The 7886-nt window shown below is 44.6% G+C and overlaps 1 long non-coding RNA gene across 2 annotated transcripts in view; it reads left to right on the top strand.

The window, feature by feature from the left end:
• The first annotated feature begins 577 nt into the window (after nucleotides 1-577).
• Nucleotides 578-7886, top strand: part of LOC108447404 — a 33698-nt gene continuing 26389 nt past the window's right edge. For both annotated transcript variants that reach the window (XR_001862952.1, XR_001862951.1), the window contains exons 1-2: nucleotides 578-767; nucleotides 7467-7559. This is a non-coding gene — a long non-coding RNA (uncharacterized LOC108447404). The remainder of the gene's footprint in view (nucleotides 768-7466; nucleotides 7560-7886) is intronic.

Below are 7886 nucleotides of genomic sequence, written 5' to 3'. Positions count from 1 at the left end.
CAGTCATGACAGAGGGTAGTTTTATCTTGTGAGGGTTATCTCTGGCCAGTAGTGTGGCAAGGCTGCCATGGCTGGAGGGAGAAGATGCATGATCCTCCTGCTACTATTTTATCAGTGGGGGAGAGTCTGCTGCTGTTACATGTTTGAAAAATGGCACAGTAAATCAGGTCAGTGATGTTGCATCATGATAATACATGTTAGGTTGCAAAGTTGTTTTCATCAGGGCTTTAAGCAACAGTGCTTTTCTCCTAGTAGGTGCATGTTTAGACAATTAAAAGAGTTAAGCGCAACATGTTGATCTAGAAAAGAAGGTCAAACCACTTTTATCCTTTCCTATTGTCTCCCTTTTTTTCCACAGCATTTGTGACTTTCTCATCAAATAACAGTCCTGCTGCTGCAGACTTTCAATCTCTCATAACCTCACAGATTCTCTTCATACCTGTCAGTGGCCACAACAGACCAACAGTTGCTTAGAGACAGCTGTTGACATCCAACCCATTTTATTTGCCTTAGCTACATGATCAGTGTCACCCCAAAAGGGACTTATCTGGTTCACTTGCTGGCGTAGTTGCTTCAAGAGAGGGCAGATTGAAGTCACTAGTATGTTGTGTTTCTGTCTTCTGCTATCTGTTCAGTGGAAAGGCCCATCCTTGCTTCTCTGGTCTGGAGTAAAACTGTGTGCTAAAGATATGTGCATGTGGGAAGGAAGAACCTCTGTGGAAATGAAAAACCACTATATTCTTAGAAATGGATGGCCTCTGCAAGTGGTGAGTGGAACGGTCAATCATCTCAGCCCACTTTGTGTACCAGATGTGGGAGGATGTGCCCACGCTAGTGCATTTATATAGGTATAGGCTGTATTAATATTGCTTGACTGCTTTCTTCTAAGCAATATCTTCTTTTCTTTTTCTCGCTCTCTCTTTTTTTTTTTTCGAAGGGGAATGCCAGACTTGACTAACAAAAACAAGAGCAGACTAAATGTTTCCTTAACAGGAAGCCATGAGCTCTCCACTTAGCAAGTGGGGAGGAAAAGCCTTTAAAAATGTTCAAACTTTCTTATGCAAATTTCAATTACACACAGGTTTTGGGAGAACTTATTCGAGTGTGAATTGAACAGTCTCAGTGATTATAAATGCACATTACACAAAACTGTGTGCAGCACAGCACAGAAATCTAAAGGTGAGGGTGCTTTCTGGTCTCCCAGGGTGTTGTTCCACTGTTTCCAAACAATCTAGTTTTGGCTGCAGTTAATATCTTTTCTAAGAAAAGCATTAAAAGAGCTTTAAACCAAAGCAATTTAAAGGCAAAGCAATGTGGTCCCTCTAGAGGAACATGACAATTTCTCAAATGAAGGCATTTATTATGGTTGTAGTCAGAGTTTTTGAGTGACTGAAACACCTGCACATACAATTGCCATAATTAGAAAATATCCCAGAGCCCTGTCAGAGATCAAGGATGCTTTCTAGCTGCTCTTCTCACATACATCAAGGAGATAATTTTTATCTCCAGACTGTTCTGCCTTGGACTTGGGATCTGTATGCATACCTTCTTTGTGGCCTCAGCGATGCTAATCACATGACACAAAGATAAGCAAATGAGCAGTGACTGAAGCTTTGTTCAGTGGCAAGATACCATCAGAGGGTAAAGCTGAAAGAGTGGTAAGTGAGAGATGGGCCGTTGTTAACAGGTTGTCTTCTCTCACCAGTCCTCATGGTAAAAAGGAGCATTATGGATGTGAAGGAGTTCTGCTGAACTAAAGAGCCACTGCGGGTGCCATAATGGCCTTCCTAGAAAAACAATGTTGGTTCCAAGATCTCTTCCCTGGACCTCTGTCTGTTTCTTGCAGACAGCCACAGAAAATCTTCATGTAGCTTTCCACTGAATTTTGTGGGACACTCTGCAGAGGGCAAGGGCCTTGGTGTGTGTTAGATGTTGCCTTATAACTACACTGTCTGACACACACATCCCAGAGCTGAAGATCATTGTGTGCCTGGCCCAATGGCTGTCAGAGAGACCAGCCTGCGGCTCTGCTTTTATCTAGGCCAGCATCTAATGGTCCTACAGAAGGGATAGCACAGCTGAGTATCAGGACAGCAGAGGCATGTCTCCTCCCTTCACCTCCACCCTGCTACTGCCAGGAAAGCAGGCAGTAGCTTGTACAACCAGAGGATGCCTTTTACATTTGAGTGAGTTACCTGTGGCTGAGGTATCTGCCTGCTCAAAGCAGGCACAAAGCCTGAGGAGAGTGTTGTTTCATGAGCTAATGCTTCAGGGCAAGAAGTGCAGTCTGTCATTTTTGTTCTGGGACCAGTTTCCTCAGCTCAACCCCTTCACCGACCAAAGGCACAGTGTTTAATCATGGTGACATGGCCATACATCTTCATGAGGACTGCCTACTCACCAGCTCTTGGTGTGCAAGACCTGGGCTCTATTCTTGCTTCTGCTATGGTATCGCTCTGACTCAGTTTCCTCATCCATCAAATGTGAATAAGGATGCTACTCTCCTTTGTGAGGTCTGTTGTGCTGTGAATGAAAGCAGTGCACCAGGGAGAAAATTGTGAGAGGACAGAACTCAGCGCTGGCCTGCTGCAGCTTAGGGTGTGCTGCTATGCTGTGGGTACAGAGTGACAGCTGTAATCCTTGTCAGGTAAGGAGAGAGGTGGACTCTTTGCTCACTTTGCTCATCTTCTAGAGGAAGCAACCACTTTTATCCATGTGGCTGACATCTGAGAGAAATTACCATTCTCTAGGGAACTGAAAGTTCTTTTCGGTACATTGGAGAATTTTATTCCCCAACAGGGAAGCACAGCACTTTTTACTTAGAAATAACCCTGGCCAAATCAACTGTCTCTCGCTGTCCACAGCCTTAGGTTATCACACAGCCACACATGCCACACACAATAAGCACAATAAGGTGCTTTGGGCCCTGCTGGAGAGTGGGAGATGGTTAAGGAAATTCCTGGGTGCTACATATGGAAGGAGTTACTCAGGAGTCATCAGGTTTTTTTTTTTCTGACTCAATGCTGATCCTTCACCTCTGCCTGTTTTTTAGACAAACTGTGTTGTGCATAGTTACTGTCTTTCTCATGGTGTTTAAAACTGACATTGTGACACTTTTTAGCATCAGCAGATGCTACAGTGCTTTTTGCAGTATCAGCTTGAGATGAGTTTTTTATGGGTCATGACAGACAAGGCACTTTGGGCATTCAGAGGTGATCTGTCCTGCCCTGCCCTGAGACCAGGCCTCGAAGACCTCAGCTGATTGTGACAGATACCCCTATTACCTGTTCTTATACACCTGCAATGATAAGGCCTTCATACTTGCTGTTGGCAATCTGGTCCAGCATCTCCTTAGTTTTACTGACTGGGGGTGTCTCCTCATGTTTACCTTGCAGCTCCCTAACTTGTGCACTCTGCAGTTGGAGCCAAGCAGTATAAACATCATTTGGCACCAAAGACTTCCACTTTGCAGAAAATAAGCAAATTATTATTTTTCCTATTAAAGAAATGTGGGGAAATTAGGTATTGAGAGCAAATATCTAGTTTCAGAATTTGCTTTCCATCTTTATAATGAAAAGCCAACTAGGAGAATCCACCACTGCAGGCTGGGTGTCTCGGGTGCCTCTGTGCCCTGACCCGCAGTTAGGACCAGTGACAGCACCAAGCCTTAACCCCATGTCAATGGCACATGCTGTGACTGCTGCTGGTACCAGTCGTGGCAGGGGCCAGTGCAATCAGCAGGGCTGCAAGGCCCGGTACCACTTTGCTCTGGCATTTCACAAGTCTGCAGCAGAGCTGGAGGCCATTGTGATGGAGGTGGGTTAGAGTGTATGTGGGCAACTGAGTCACTCTCTGGGTGGTGGCAGGCCAGCGCTCACATTTGGTGACCTTGTTATCACCCACCCATCCCCAAGCATTCTCTCACTGTGTCCTGGTCTCTTTTTGGTTGTGGGAGGAACAGGTGGTTCCTGACGGATGTCAGTGATTTCACCTGTGCTGGGCAGTGGCATTCAGCGTGTGCCCCACGGCACATCAGCTGGGTGATCCCAGTGGGGTGCTGACACCAGGTGGGGTTTGGGGCACAGCCAAGGCAGCACAGTGAGACAATAAGTGGCACAAGGCAGCCTGGGAAGCCACATTCCTGCAATGGTAATGCCATAAAAATTTTTAAGGACTTCCTGCAGAAACAAACACAAATGAGGTTAATATCTCTATTGAAAGCCTTCGAAGAACTTTGCATCTGCCCCCTCCTGTCCTATAGACTTATCTTTTACTTCACTTTTACTAACCAGATGGTTAAGCAAAGAGCTGGATCTTGAATAAATCAGAACAGCCCCACTGAAGTCAACAGCACAGCTATGTTATTTTAGTACCAGGGTGTGGTACAAACCTCAAATTAAAAATTAATTTATTATCTGCCTGAATATAAATTCATGGTGCAAGTCCTTATTTTCCCCTACTGTCCCATCCTGCTAAAAATGCCAGAAGACTTGGTTTGTCTTGTTTCAGCATGGATGTGTCTGCAGTTTTTGCTGCTGTGGGTCATAATCAACAGCCACTGCCTGCACAGCAATTCCCTTATAAATTTTCTCTTTCAAGGGTGGTCACTTTACTTTGTCCTTACCCAGCAAAATTCTGTCCTCAAGTATCAATTTCAAACATGTGCATTTATCATAAGTCCACTTGTATATTGATTCATTACTGTGCCTCTGCTGAATTTGGCAAGAATTTTGTGTTAGCCAAACTCTTGTAATTGCGTAATAGCAGAAAAAATACAAAAGAATACCACTTACATCATTTATACTGCACATTTACCAATATTCCTTGCTGCATCTATTTCTTGTGTACCAAGTATGTGGCAATTTCACACGAACTGACTGCCACTTCACTGAAAGTGACTTTTAACTATATGAACCAAGGAAAACCACTATTATTTTTCATTTCCCAACAACAACCAATTTAGCTCAAAATTGATATTTTGTAATAGCTGAAATGAAGATATTTTCTACCAGACTCTCCTGATGACTTTTTACCGTAAGATGGGCAACAGTGGACAGATGGAAGCAGATCATTTCCACTAAGAAAGGTCATCAGCCCTATTGCAAAAGTGGTCAGTTCCAGCTGGACACATAATGACTAAATTTTAATGAAAGTTTTTTCAAGTCTGTAGGTTTGCTCATTTTTACTCTACACTGACCTACATTTTCAATTGTTTTGACAAAAGCTCCAGAATTTCTGAAGTGCAGCTGTTTTTCTGCTCAGCTCTGCTTCTAATAGTTGCCTAAAAACATTTTACTTTTAAGGGCATGTACTCCTGCAGATAGAAATGTCAGCTCTAAAGAAGAAAGCATTTTTTCTCTTTTTTTGTTAACCCATTTTTGACCTGGCAAACATAGGTGTGATTTAGGTGATCGCCAGCTACAGTGGAGGGTTTGTTGAGCTTGCTGCAGCTGAGGCCAGAGGCTGATCTCATGAACACTGTTTTTACAGGCATGTGACTCTGCTGACATCCTTTGACTTCCTGTTCAGTGAGGCTGTGTTTGACATCCTTGGATTTAGGAGCAATGTGAATTTTCTTAGACTTCACCCTCCAGCCATTGTTTTCTTTCATCAGCCCTTCCCTGCCTGTGAATAATGGTCATGATCACATCATGCAATGGCCACAGGGAGGGAAGGTCCCCTCTGCTGCAGCACTTTTGGTGGCAGCAGTGTGGGTGAGGTAGGTGTCCGTGGGAATGAGGGGGAGTGGGTTTCAGGCAGTTTCTGGTAGCATGTAAGACATGCAGTGCGTGGTGATTCACCCCTTCAACACCATCAAACCTTCAGATTATGAGTGGGTTGAATCCTGTAAGGTCATAGGCAGACTATAAAAATAAACACAGACCTCTGAGGTAGATAGGTTACTGGTGAGGGGGCAGTAGTGTGGATAAATCAGATCATTCTTCTTTCTTATAAACACTGACAACAAAATCAACTGTTCCTACTACCAGGCTCTAAGGCTTTGCCTCCTCTTTTCATTGCTGGCATGGGTGCTGTAGTGCATGTCTGACACCAAGGAGAGGTCCTGCCCATGCTGAACTTTTTGAGTGCATTTGAAGGTGCTGAGTGCTGTGTTCTGGTGCCAGACCACAATAATAACAATGGGCTAGCGAGGAACTTCTCTGAGAATTACTGAGTCCAGAATTAAAGGTCATGCATGCCCACACTTTTATTTTTGAGGTATTAGTTAGGGAGGGAAGTAGATGGAGGGGAGATATCAGGGCTCATCAGAGCATATCTATAATACCATGTCCAGTTTCACACTCTCTCTGTCAGATACAGGGAAGTTGGGGCATGTTCAGCAAGATATTAAGGGCTGAAGCACTTGCCCTGTGATTAGAGGCTGAGGGATTTGGTCTAGTCCAGCCTGAGGCAAAGAAGTCTTTGGAAGGACCTAAGAGCAACCCCCCAGCGCATACAAAGGGATCAGCAAGAAGACTTTGCCAGAATCATCACAGCACTACACATTGGGAGGACAAGCAACAAGGGACTGAAGTTGAAACAAGAGTCTCAGGCTGGATATAAGGATACACTTCCCCAAGGGGAGAGAGTCAAGCACTGGACCAGGTCACTCAGTGAGGTTGTGCAGCTTTTGTTCTTAGAGTTTTTCAAGACTGGTCAGACAGGGTCCCAGGAGACCTGGTCTGAGCTTAGAGCTGTGTCTGCTTTGAGCAGGAAGTTGGAATGCAGACTTCTTGACATCCCTTCCAGTCTGATACTCTCTGATCCTATGTCTAGGTATCCCATCCTGTGAGGGTCATGAAAAGTTTTAGGTGAAGTTTTTGGGTGAAGCGTTGAAAAGGTAAAAAGAATGCATTTTGACCCCTCTCTCCACCTTTGACCAACTGATTTCACTCCAGTCCAGCAGCAGTGATACTTCCTCTGTTTTCTCTAACCATGATCAGGCAGTGGGCTTGTGTAAATGTTGTCCTGGCAGCTGAGAGGACAGGGGTGCTGGGCAGAGGGGACAGGGCACCCACTGTCTGAGGAGATTCTAATGCTAAAGCAAGGCTCAATCAAGTGGGATTGGCTGAGCCTTTTGGGATGCCTTGAAGGCTCAGAGATAGGAACAGAAATCCAGCTTTGCCCAGCAAGATATACCCGGTGGGATACTCTGGCAAGTAAGCTGTTGATAGAGATACAAAGCATGTAACATTGGCCAATTTTGACAGTTTTAGTCTCCACAGAATACAAAATCAATATCATACCACAGCATTAAAATAATTTCCCCAGGATACAAAATCTCCTCAGAATACAAAATTAATAACATAAAAATAATTGCAATTATTTGTGGTATTTCACTTTCCAACCTAAAATTAGTTGTGTGCAAATTCATCACTGAGACTAGGGCACCCATGTTGCCTGTGGGGCAGTCACTGTGCTCCACAGTGCCACTCTTATCATACTTTTTCCTTCCTTCCCTGCAGATCAGAAACTCGATGTGGGTCTCTTCCCTCCCTGTGGATCCCAGTGCTGAGAAGCCAGCAGCAGTCAAGAGAAGTCACCACATTTGTGTGTTGGTGGGTTTTTTTATGAATGCAAGGATTACCACAATTGAATGAATAATTCATTCATGAAAATGATGCTTAAAAAAAGAAAAGTACTTTTCTGTTATTCTTGGAAATTGTTAACCCAGTTGCTTTTTTTTGCCTTTGCTGTGGTGGGACCTGGCAGTGGCTGTCACTGAGAGCCAGCAAGTTCATCTCAGTGAAAGTGAGGGGGGGGCAGGAAAGATGCAGGCCCTGCCCCGTTGTCACTGATGGCTTTTGTGGGTGTTCTCAGAAAGTCCTGCCTGGCGTCCCGGGTGACTCACCGGCAGGCTGCCGAAGGCAGGGAGGGAGGCGCCA

This window comes from Corvus brachyrhynchos, unplaced genomic scaffold (genome assembly GCF_000691975.1).
Source record: "Corvus brachyrhynchos isolate BGI_N302 unplaced genomic scaffold, ASM69197v1 scaffold6, whole genome shotgun sequence".
Taxonomy (NCBI): domain Eukaryota; kingdom Metazoa; phylum Chordata; class Aves; order Passeriformes; family Corvidae; genus Corvus; species Corvus brachyrhynchos.
Note: the sequence above shows the minus strand (reverse complement) of the source record. Positions and strands in the feature narration are given on the sequence as shown.